Here is a 12,631-nt window from a genome sequence, read left to right as displayed (position 1 = left end):
TTTCTTCCTACAAAAGATAATGTAAAGGCCACTCATCTACAGGAAAATAAGCAGAATAATGGCAACCCTTCACCTTTGTAGAAACTTAACAGCTCGCATAGCGCATTCTTACACACTCTTGCATTTAGTCCTCATAACAGGCCCAGGCAGTTCAAGTTCGAGTGTCCTCATAACTGCAGTGGGGCTGTGCCCCTGACTGCCTTTCCCTCTAGAGGGGAGGGCACTCAGGGAGCAGAGAGAACCCTGAAGCTGAATTTCCTGTGCAGAAGGTGGAACAGAGAACGAATTCCCAGCTGCTGGGGTGTGAGTTACAATGGCAAAGAGGCTATAGTCTACTGTTCTACTGTCTGGGTGATGCTTGACCCCCGAAGAGGCAAATCATATACTGGAGACAATTTCTTAAAAAAGAATATCCTCAAGTAGTTCTGTTTTTGGCAACATGGAAGACTAGATGTTAAGTTAAAATCCTCCCAGTATGTTAGGTGCCCTCGAGCTGATTCTGACTCATAGTGACCCCATGTGATAGAGTAGAACTGCCCCATAGGGTTTTCTAGACTGTAATTCTTACGGGAGCAGATCACCAGGTCTTTCTCAATGGGCGAGCAGTTAGCAGCAAAATGCTTAATTGTGCCAACAGAGCTCCTCCTCCCAGTATAGCACACATAAAAATATTATTTTAAAGTATTTTTAAATAAACTTTATTTTTAAAAGAGTTTCAGATTTATAGAAAAATTGCAAAGATAGCACAGAGTGTTCCCATATACCTTGCACCCAGTTTCCCCTATTATTAACCACTTACGCTAGTATAGTGCATTTGTTACAGCTAGTGAAATAATTCTGATATATTCTTGTTAAATAAAGCCCATAATTTATTCAGACTACCTTAGTTTTTACCTAATGTCGTTTTTTCTTTCAGGAACCTGTAGTGGGCTAAATGGTGACTCTGCAAAAGATATGCTCACATCCTAATTCCTGGAATTTATGAGCATTGATTTACATGGCCTTATGGATTAGATTGTGTCCCACAAAATATGTGTTGGAATGCTAAAACCCATGTGTCTGTGAAAAGGAGCCCTGGTGCACAGTGGTTAAGTGCTCGGCTGCTAACTGAAATGTTGGTGGTTTGAATCCACCAGTGGCTCCATGGGAGAAAGATGTGGCAGTCTGCTTCCATAAAGATTATAGCCTTGGAAACCTTATAGTTCTACTCTGTCCTATAGGGTTCCTATGGGTTGAATTAGATTCATTGGCATACAACAACATATCTGTGGATACGGCTGCTGGCCAAAAGGTCGGCAGTTTGAATCCACCAGGTGCTCCTTGGAAACCCTATGGGGCAGCTCTGCTCTGTCCTATAGGGTCTCTATGAGTTGGAATTACTTGACGGCGATGGTTTTTTTGTTGTTGTTGTTAATGTAACATAATCACTTTCCAAAATGCAATCTAATGTAGTTTAATCAATCCATCAGTTGAGGTCATACCAGCCTAGGGTTGATCCTAAACCTAGTCAGTTCTTAGTTATGTAAAGAGCAGCATAGACACAGAGATAAAAACACAAACTGGGGACAACACATGCCATGTGAGGATCCTCTACAAGCTAAAGGACCAGGAAATCTGCGAGTCTACTTGCAAGGAAGGAATTGACATGGCCAAGACCCCGATTTGGACTTTCGGTCTCCAGAACTGTGAAAAAATAATTTCCTGCTCTTGAAAGCCACCCACTTGTGGTACTTCTGTTAGAGCAGCACGAGATAACTAAGACATTTGTCAAAAAAGTAAATATTACCTCATGTGGCAGAAGGTGTGATTAAGTTAAGGTTCTTGAGAAGAGGAGCTTATTCTGGAATATCCGGGTGGGCCTAAAGACCATCACAACTGTCCTTATAAGAAAGAGGCAGTGAGAAATTAGACACATACAGACAAATGGAGGAGAAGACACAGCAAAGAGGAGGAGGCAATGTGACCACAAAGGGCAAGAGTAGGGCGATGTGGGCAAAAGTTGAGGAATACCTGCAGCTAGCAGAAGCTGGAAGAAGCTAGGAGTGGATTCTCCCCTAAAGCCTCTGAAAGGAGCATGGCCCTGTTGGCACCTTGATTTTGAACTTCTGGCCTCCAGACTGTGGAAGAATAAAGTTCTATTGTTTTAAGCCACTCAGATGCAGTAATTTTCCATAGAAGGGAACTGCCTTAAACTGGTAAAATCAATCTATAAAAAAACTGAAAACAAACATCATCAAAAAAACAAAAAACCAAAAAACAAACCTGTTGCTGTAGAGTCGATTCTGACTCACAGTGAATGGTAAAACATTCTCTTTAACATGAAGAACAAGATCAGAATGCTTCTTGTAACCTTTCTTATTCAACACTCTACTTGAAGTCATAGTTCATGCAATAAAACAAGAATTACAAATGAGTTTCAAGGATTAGAAAGGAAGAAACACAGCTATCACATTTCATGGGTAATACTGTCTACTAAGAAATTCTAAATGATCGTATGGACAAATAATAAGATTTAATAAGAGTGTTTAGTGAGGCTTCTGGATCTAAGATACAAAAGTTAAGACATTTCTTTACATTAGCAACGAACAGTTCAAAAAGTCAAAAAAGAACATTTAAACATATCTTTATAGTCCCAGACAAAATTACAAAGTACAAACAAACATATTTTTCACAAAAATACACAAATTATTTTTGCAACAAATTGAAAGCTTTTTTGAAATACATTAATGAGACCTAAATAAGTAGACATAGTATGTTTATGTATAAAAAGAATTCATAACATGAAGGTGTTAATTCTCCCCAAAACTGAACAAGAGTTTTAATGCAATTTCAATCTATATTCCAGGTTTTTCTGGTAAAACACATGATAATTCTAAAATGTGCATGGGTAGGTTCATTAGTTGATGTCTTAGTTAGCTAGTGGTGCTGTAACAGAAATACCACAAATGGGTGACTTTAAAGAACAGGAATTTATTTTCTCACACTCCAGGAGACTAGAAGTCCAAATTCAGGGTGTGGCTTAGGGACAGGTCTTTTTTTTGCCTCTTCTCAGATTCTAGTAGTCAGCAATTCTTGGGGCTCCTGGGCTTGTAGATACATCTGCCATGTGTGTCTGTCTTCATATGGCCTCTTTCCCCTGTATATGTCTCTGTGTCTATTCTGTTCTTTTTACAACTCAAAAGTTATTAGGTTTAGTACTCAGCCTACATTCGTATGACCTCATTAATACAAAAAGAAGAAATACCTCAGGGTTATATTTACAGACATAAGGGTTAGGATTTATGGGGGAGACATAATTCAATCCACAAAAGTTGGGTTCTCTGGGGAACAGACGCTAAGATAGAGGCGCAGGAAACTTATTGAGTGTAATACCTATAAAAGATACAGGGAAAACGAAGCAGGAGTGGCAGGTAAAGCCTTCAGACCATTATGTTGGTCTGACACCTGTGAAAGGAGAGGAAGAAGAGGATTAGGCAGAAAAATCCTCAGTTTGTGGTTTAGCTATGAGAAGTCTCTGCTAGTCCAATGGGAGTTTTGTGAAATGATTGCACATAGAGGAGTCCCACTCTGGTCATAGGTGCCCTCATTATACCTTCATTGTGCTTAGTCACCAGCTGGAAACTGTGAAGCTCATGGCCTCAGGCTCAAAGCTGAAGCTGATTCTCAAGGCACTTCAGCTGGAGAATGACAGCTGACTGCATTCACCACGGCAGATCCTCTCTTGATAGGGAATCTAAAAAGTGTACTTCTATGGCTGCCACAAGTGGCAAAATGCCAAGATCAGTTAAGACACTTTCAATGAAGATGTCTCTGCTCATGTGGCATGGGGACTTACTATAAAGCTATAGTTAAGGGACTCCCTGGGTGGTGCAAATGGTTAGTATGCTTGGCTGCTAACCAGAAGGTCAGAAATTGGAGTCTACCTGGAGACACCTTAGAATTAAGGCCTGGTAATCTAATTTCAAAAAACCATCCATTGAAAACTCTGTGGAGCACAGTTCTACTCTCACCCACAGGGAGTTACCCTGAATTGGAGTAGACTTGATGGCAACTAGTGGTGGTGGTACAGTTATTAAGATACTATGAGTTTGATACAGGAATATTTGGGCAAATCCATAGAACAAAACACTGAGCCCATTCTCAGATCTACACATACAGGGAAATATGTTAGATCACTGAGCTTGCCCTGCAGATCAGTGGAAAAAGGATGGAGAATTCTGTTAATGGCCCTAAGACAATTTATTATCCAAATGGTAAGAAGTGAAAATGGATCCTTACTCTATCTCAGACACAAAAATCAGTTGCAGGTGGATTGAGTACTTAATGAAAGTGACAAAACTTTAAGAATAAAATATAGAAGAATGTCTTTATGGTCTTGAGATGTGAAGACCTTTTTAAGACAGAAAAAGCACAAACCATAAAGAAAAATATTGGTAAATTCAACTACTTAAAAATAGATAAATTCTGTTCATTAAATTATATCATAAACAGACTGAAAATGTAAGCCACAAACCAGGAGAAGATGATTTTAATGCATACAATTGACAAAATACTAGTGTACACAATATGTTAAAAAAACAAGACAAAAGTTCTTGAGGTCCAACAATTAAAAAGCCAAATGACCTCAAGGGAAAAATGAATAAAATATGTGAGTGGGAACTTCACAGAAGGGGAAATATAAATGGCCAATAAACATGGAAAAAAAAATGCTCAATCTCATTAGAAATGCTAACTGAAATAAAACTTTTCACAACAGTTACACTGGCAAACAAAAAGTTTGACAATACTAATTCTTGACAAGGATGTAGAGTAACGGGAATACTTAAACAATGCAGATGGGAGTATAAATTGGTATAACCATTGGGGAAGCAGTTTTCTAATATCTACTGAAGTTGATGGGGCAGTGGTCATTCACTGGGTGAATTCTCACCTTTCCTGTGGGGAGTCCTGGGTTTGATGCCAGGCCAATGCATCTCATGCTCAATCACCACCTGTCTGTCAGTGCCGGCTTGTGTGTTGTTATGATGCCGAACAAGTTTCAGTGGAGGCTCCAGACTAAGATGGACTGGGAAGAAAGGCCTGGTGGTCTACTTCCAAAAATCAGCCAATGAAAACCCTGTGGATCACAATACTCCGATCCACAACCTATCACGGAGATTGCCCAGGAACGGGCTACATTTTGTTCCATTGTGCATGGGGTCACCATGAGTCGAGAGCTGACTTGTGGGCAGCTAATAATAACCAGTGAGGTTGAATATGCACAAGTCTGGTGGATCTCCATTCTAAGAATACAGTTTTTTGGCAGCAGTCTTCAAACTGGAGTTCATCTATCCCCTGGGACTACTTGAAGATTTTCCAGGGGGATCTAAAGGCAGAGATGGTTTTAAGTGAATTAAATTCTAACCCTTCAATTTCTATATATATTCTTTTCTTAAAATTGTTCTGATAACATGTTTAAGACAAAGACATCTTGCAGGTTCTCCTTTCTGCAAGCCCCCAATCCCCTTTTCATAATCACCCTTATCGTTAACATGGATGGAGTAAAGCTTTCTAAACCTTCATTTGCTGATGTGGCATGACTCAAAATGAGAAGAAACAGCTGGAAACGTATTAATAATCGCAGTATGGAATGTACAAAGTATGAACCTAGGAAATTTGGAAGTCATAAAAATGAAAAGAAATGCATAAAGATCAATAACCTAGGTATTGTTGCCATTGAGCCAATTCTGACTCATAACGACCATATGTACAACAGAACAAAACACTGCCCGGTCCTGAGCCATCCTCACAACAATTGTTATGCTTGAGCCCATTGTTGCAGCCACTGCATCAATTCACTTTTTTGAGGGTCTTTCTCTTTTTCACTTACCTTCTACTTTACCAAACATAATATTCTTATCCAGGGAAGGATTCCTCCTGATAACATGTCCAAAGTATGTGAGATGTAGTCTTGTTATTCTTGCTTCTAGAGAGCATTTTGGCTGTACTACTTCTAAGACAGATCTGTTCCTTCTTTTGGCAGTTCGTAGTATATTCAGTGTTGTTCCCCAACACCATAATTCAAAGGTGTCAATTCTTCTTCGGTCTTTTTATTTATTGTCCAACTTTCCCATGCATACGAGGCAATCATATGCACCTTAGTCTTCAAGGTGACATCTTTGCTTTTTAAAACTTTAAAATGGTCTTTTCCAGCAAATTTGCACAATGCAATGTGTTATTTTATTTCTTGACTGCTGCTTCCATGAGTGTTGATTGTGGATTAAAGTAAAATGAAATCCTTGAAAACTTCAATCTTTTGTCCATTTATCACACCTTTCTTGACTTTAAACCATGCAGTATCCCTTGTTTTGTTCCAGTGACTGCCTCTTGGTCTATGTATAGGTTCTTCATGAGCACAATTAAGCATTCTGTAATTCCTATTCTTCTCAGTGTTATCCATAATTTCCTATGACCCACACAGTCAAAAGCCTTTGCATAGTCAATAAAATGCAGGTAAACAGCTTTCTGATATTCTCTGATCTCAGCGATGATATCCCACTTTCCACATCTTCTTCTGAATCCAACTTGAATTTCTGGTAGTTCTTTGTCGATGTACTATTGCACCCGCTTTTGAATGATCATAGGCAAAATTTTACTTGTATGTAATATTAATGATATCATTCAATAATTTCTGCATTCTGTTGCATCACCTTTCTTTGGAATAGGCATAAACATGAATCTCTTTCAGTCAGTTGGCCAGGTAGCTGTCCTCCAAATTTTTGGGCATAGACAAGTGAGCATTAGGCATTAGTGAGCTGAAATGGACTGGTATTGACCACTTTGAATTGGACAATCATATGGTTTACTATGCCAGGAATGATAAATTGAAGAGGTATGGAATTGCATTCATTCTCAAAAAAGAAAATTTCAAGATCTATTTGGAAATATAACACTGTTATTGATAGGATAATATCCATATGCCTACAAGGAAGATCAGCTAATATGATTATTATTCAAATTTAAGATTTTTGCTAACTTTAAGAGTCTAAAATTGATTAAACATGCAATCAAGGTGCATAGATAATTACTGGTGATTAAAATGTGAAAGAAACAAAGATGAAGAATTTGTAGTTGGAAAATATGGCCTTGGTGGTAGAAATGATGCCAGAGAATGCATGATAGAATTTTGTAAAACTAATGACTTCTTCATTGCAAATACCTTTTTACAACAGCATAAAGAGCTACTATACACTTGGACCTCACTAGATGGATACACAGGAATTGAATCAACTACATCTGTGGAAAGAGATATTGGAGAAGCTCAACATCATCAGTTAGAACAAGGCCAGGGACCAACTGCAGAACAGACCATCAATTGCTCCTATGCAAGTTCAAGTTGAAGATGAAGAAAATAAGAACAAGTCTGTGAGAGTCAAAATTCAACCTTGAGTATATCCACCCTGAATTTAGAAACCATCTCAAGAATAGATTTGACACTTTGAACACTAATGACCAAAGGCCAGACAAGTTGTGGAATGATGTCAAGGACATCATACATGAAGAAAACAAGAGGTCATTAAAAAGACAGGAAAGAAAGAAAAGACCAAAATGGATGATAGGAGAGACTCTGAAACTCTGAAACTCTGCTCTCGAATGCAGATTAGCTAATGCAAATGAAAGTAATTATGAAGTAAAAGAGCTGAACAGAAGATTTCAAAGGGCAGCTCAAATAGACAAAGTAAAGTATTATAATGAAATGTGCAAAGACATGGAGTTAGAAAATCAAAGGGAAGAATACACTCAGCATTCCTCAAGCTATAAGAACAGAAGAAAAAATTCAAGCCTAGAGTTGCATTATTGAAGGATTCTGCAGCCAAAATATTGAAATATGCAGGAACCATCAAAAGAAGATGGAAGGAATACACAGAGTCACTGTACCAAAAAGAATTTGTCAACATTTAACCATTTCAGGAGGTAGCATATGATCAAGAACTGATGGTAGTGAAGGAAGAAGTCCAAGCTGCACTGAAGGCAGTGGCAAAAAACAAGGCTCCAGAAATTGATGGAATATTAATCGAGGTGTTTCAACAAAGGCATGTTGTGCTGGAAGTGCTCGCTCATCTATGCCAAGAGATTTCGAGTACAGCTACCTGGCCAACCGACTGGGAGAGATTCATATTCTTGTCCATTTCAAAGAAAAACGATCCAACAAAATGTGGAAGTTATTGAACAATATCATTAATATCACATGCTAGTAAAATTTTGCTGAAGATCATTCAAAGATGGTTGCAGCAGTACATCTACAGGGAACTGAGAAATCCAAGCCAGATTCAGAAGAGGACATGGAAGGAGGGATAGCATTGCTGATGTCAGATAGATCTTGACTGAAAGCAGAGAATATCAAAAAGTGTTTAGCTGTGTTTTTTGGACTATGCAAAAGCATTCGACTGTGTAGATCGTAGGAAATTATAGATAACATTGTGAAGAATGGGAACTCCAGAACACTTAATTGTTCTCATGCAGAACCTGTACATAGACCAAGAGGCAGTTATTCAAACTGAAAAAAAAAGGGCATGCTGTGTGTTTTAAATCAGAAAATGAGTGCCTCAGGGTTGTATTCTTTCACCATACCTATTCAATCTGTAGACTGGGCAAATAACCCCAGAAACTGGACTATATGAAGAAGAACAGGGCATCAGGATTGGAGGAAGACTCATTAACAACCTGCATTATGCAGATGACACAACCTTGCTTGCTGAAGGTGAAGTGGACTTGAAGCACTTACTGATGAAGATCAAAGGCCACAGCCTTCAGTATGGATTACACCTTAACATAAAGAAAACAAAAATCCTCATAACTGGACCAATAAGCAACATTATGATAAACGAAGAAAAGACTGAAGTTATCAAGGGTTTCATTTTACCTAGATTCACAAGTAACACCAGTGGAAGTAGCATTCAAAAAATCAAGTGATGTATTAAAAAAAAGAGGCAAATCTGTTGCAAATGACCTCTTCAAAGTATTAAAAAGCAAAGATGTCACTTTGAGGACTAAGGTGTGCCTGACCCAAGTCATAGTATTTTCAATCACCTCATGTGCATGTAAAAGCTGGACAATGAATAAGGAAGACCGAAGAAGAATTGATGCCTTTAAATTATGGTATTAGTGAAGAATACTGAATATACCATGGACTGCCAGAGTAACAAAAAAATCTATCTTGGAAGAAGTACAGCTAGAATACTCCTTAGAAGCAAGCATGGCAAGACTTTGTCTCACATACTTTGAATATGTTATCAGGAGGTACCATTCCCTGGAAAAGAATATCATGCTAGGTAAAGTAGAGGGTCAGTGAAAAAGAGGAAGACCCTCAACAAGGTGGGTTGACACAGTGGCTGCAACAATGAATTCAAAGATAGCAATGATTATGATGATGGCACTGGACCTGGCAATATTTTGCTCTGTTGTACATACATAGGGTCACTATGAGTTGGAACTGACTTGAAGGTACCTAACAACAAGAACAACAAGTGTCCTGTTGTTATAAAAGAAAGCCAGACCTCTCATCCACCTTCTTTTACTCTGGTGCATTGCTTTTGTTGTAAATATTTTTGGGGATACCAAACAGAGGCAATTTTAGATATCATTGCTCTGAAGCCTCCTTCAATCAAATTCCTCCCAAATACATGGTAGGGCTTTATGATTTTCCTGTTCTTAAACATTTTTTTGTCAAAAGCAAATCATTCTGGTATAAAGGAAATATTTTGCTTCACTTTAGAATGTTCTGAATTTAGCAGGATAATTTTCATTTAACAAGCTTACCTCTTGAAATCATTGACTGCTATCCAAAATGCATCACTCCTGTGAACTTTATAGGTGGCAGTGCCATATTTCTTCCAGGTACCAAATTCTGGGCAAGGCTATATATCTATGATCTATCTTTCTCTCCATCTCCCCTTTTGCAGCCATTGTGTCAATTCATTTGATTGAGGGTTTCCTTTGCCTTAGCTGGCCCTCCACTTTACCAAGCACGATGCCTTCTTCAGCCATTGGCACTTTCTGATGATGCATCTGAGCAAGCAAAGTCAATGTTTTGGACAATATTCTGTGATTCATAGGATTTTCATTGACTAATTTTTGAAAATAGTTCACCAGACCTTTCTTCCCTGTCTGTCTTAGTCTGGAAGCTCTGTGGAAACCTGTCCACCATGGCGACCCTGCTGGTGTTTGAAATATCAGTGACATGGCTTCCAGCATCATAACACACAAGCCACCACAGTATGGCAAGTTGACTGACGGGTGGTGGACATATGCAATGTTGTTGTTAGGGGCCATGTAGTCAGTTCTGACTCATAGTGACCCTGTGTACAACAGAATGAAACACTGCCCAGTCTTGCACCATCCTCATAGTCGTTATGCTTGAGCCCATTGTTGCAGCCACTGTGTCAATCCATTTTGTTGAGGGTTTACCTCTTTTTCTCTGACCCTCTACCAATCATGACATATGCAATACGAATCATGTATGAGAATATTTTTTGTTCATAATAGCAAAATGGTCAAAATAATCAAATGTCCATTTATGATAGAATTGATAAATATATACGTTACATTCAAAGAATGGAATACCATTTAGTAGTTAAATTTGAGAATCAACAGTTATATTTATCATTATGATTCTCAAAGTTGTGTGAAAAAAGAAATTATAAGAGAATACATACATTATGATTTCTCTTATCCAAAGTTCAAAAACAATATAAACATTATATTGTTTGCATATAACCATGGAAAAATCATTAAAAAAAGCAAGAGGTTGATTAATGTAAGTTTCAGGAGAGCAGTTTGTATGGAGGAAGGTTATAAGGATAATGCTATCCATTAGACACACACATGGGGTTTCACAGGCCCTGGCAACACTGTATTTGTTAAACTTCACAGTGGATAATTTTTTTTTAAATCTTATTATTTTAATTATAAATATGCCTTATATCTTATGCAGGCAGTCCCCCACTTATGTGGGGGGTTCCTTTTCAACAACTCCATCATAAGTCAATTCTGATATAAGTCAAAAACCTCATTTTTTTTCAGTCTTTTCATTATTATTATCTTTTATTATCAGTATCTTTATAAATCTGATCTTTATTTTCTTTAGGGGTTGGGAACATTATATATAAAGTTACAGATACATTTTAATACATGCATAGAAAATACACAGTTCATAAAAATTTACTTCAATGAGGAAGAAAAGTTGGATGACGCTGACATTTTGTCAGTTGTGGTAATAACTGACTTTTGAAAGGTTTTGGATCATCTGAAAATTAGTGACAGTTGTCAATATGGTCCTTTTCTTCATATATTTTGTGGTAACATCTCACTGCTCCCTGAATCTATTGGCTTTAGCAAAGACATCAGTGTTTGGATCCACGTTTTCAAGCAACTGAAGCCCCTGAAGTTTGGAAAAAATTTCAGCTAATCCTTTCACTGTGAAATTTTTTAACTTCTTTCTTCTTCGTCATTCCTTCTTCAAAACCCATTAAGCCTGAGTTATCAATTTCCCTTCTTTATGATTGTGATCATTAAGGTTGTCTGTCAGATTGGCTGGGTCATGATTCTCAGTGGTTTGACAGTTATGATGTAGTTTGGTAGTTGTATAATAATGTGATCACTTCTATAATGAGATTTGTTATAATGTGATCACCTCCATGATAGGATCTGCTGTGAGTAGCCAATCAGTTGAAGAGGACTTTCTTTGGGGGTGTAGCTTTCATCCAATATAGGTGGATTTTCTGGCAAGGCTAATGGGCTTTTGCTTGTTCTGGATTCTGTAGCTGGCCCTTGTTCATCTGACTGCCTCTTCTTGGGACTTGAGCTAGCAGCTTGCCTACAGTTTTGCCTGCTGATCTTGGGATTTGCTGGTCTTCATAACCTGGGAACCAGATCCTGATGTCTGACTTACTGATCTTGGGTTCACCAGCCCCTGTGGCTATGTGAATCAGGAGAAGCCTCCAGCCTGACCCATGCACTTGGGACATTCCAGCCTTTACAACTGTGTGAGCTATTTTCTTGATATAAATTTCTCTCTCTCTCTCTATATATTTATACACTTTTCTATTTTGCTTCTTGGAGTACCCAGCCTAAAACAGTGATCTATGAGTACCACATCACAATATCAAAACATATGCTGCAAATTTGCATGTAGTATGTATTACTAACAATAAAACAAAAAACCAAACCCAGTGCCGTTGAGTTGGTTCCGACTCATAGTGACGCTGTAGGTTTGGTTTACTAACAATAAGATGTAAAAAAAACAAAAACAAAAAATGGATGCTTGTAAGTGTAGTTCATTGTAATTCAAACATGTTGTAAGAAGACTACCTGTATAAGCAAACTACTCTCCAGTAGGTATAATATTTTATAAGTATTTTTAAAATGAAAAGGAAGTGAAACAGTTGTTGTCATTAATTCTGTTGTTTCCATTGCTGTCAAGTCAATTCTGACTCGTAGTAACCCTATAGAACAGAATAGAACTGCTCCAGAGGGTTTCTGGGGCTGTAATCTTTATGAAAGCAGATTGCCACTTCTTTTCCACCAGAGCGGCTGGTGGGTGGGATCTTCAAACTGGCCCCTGACTCATGGCAACCCCATGCACTACAGAACA

This window comes from Elephas maximus, chromosome 5, assembly GCF_024166365.1.
Source record: "Elephas maximus indicus isolate mEleMax1 chromosome 5, mEleMax1 primary haplotype, whole genome shotgun sequence".
Classification (NCBI taxonomy): Eukaryota; Metazoa; Chordata; class Mammalia; order Proboscidea; family Elephantidae; genus Elephas; species Elephas maximus.
The sequence above is the reverse complement of the archived record's forward strand: the minus strand, read 5'-3'. Positions refer to the sequence as shown.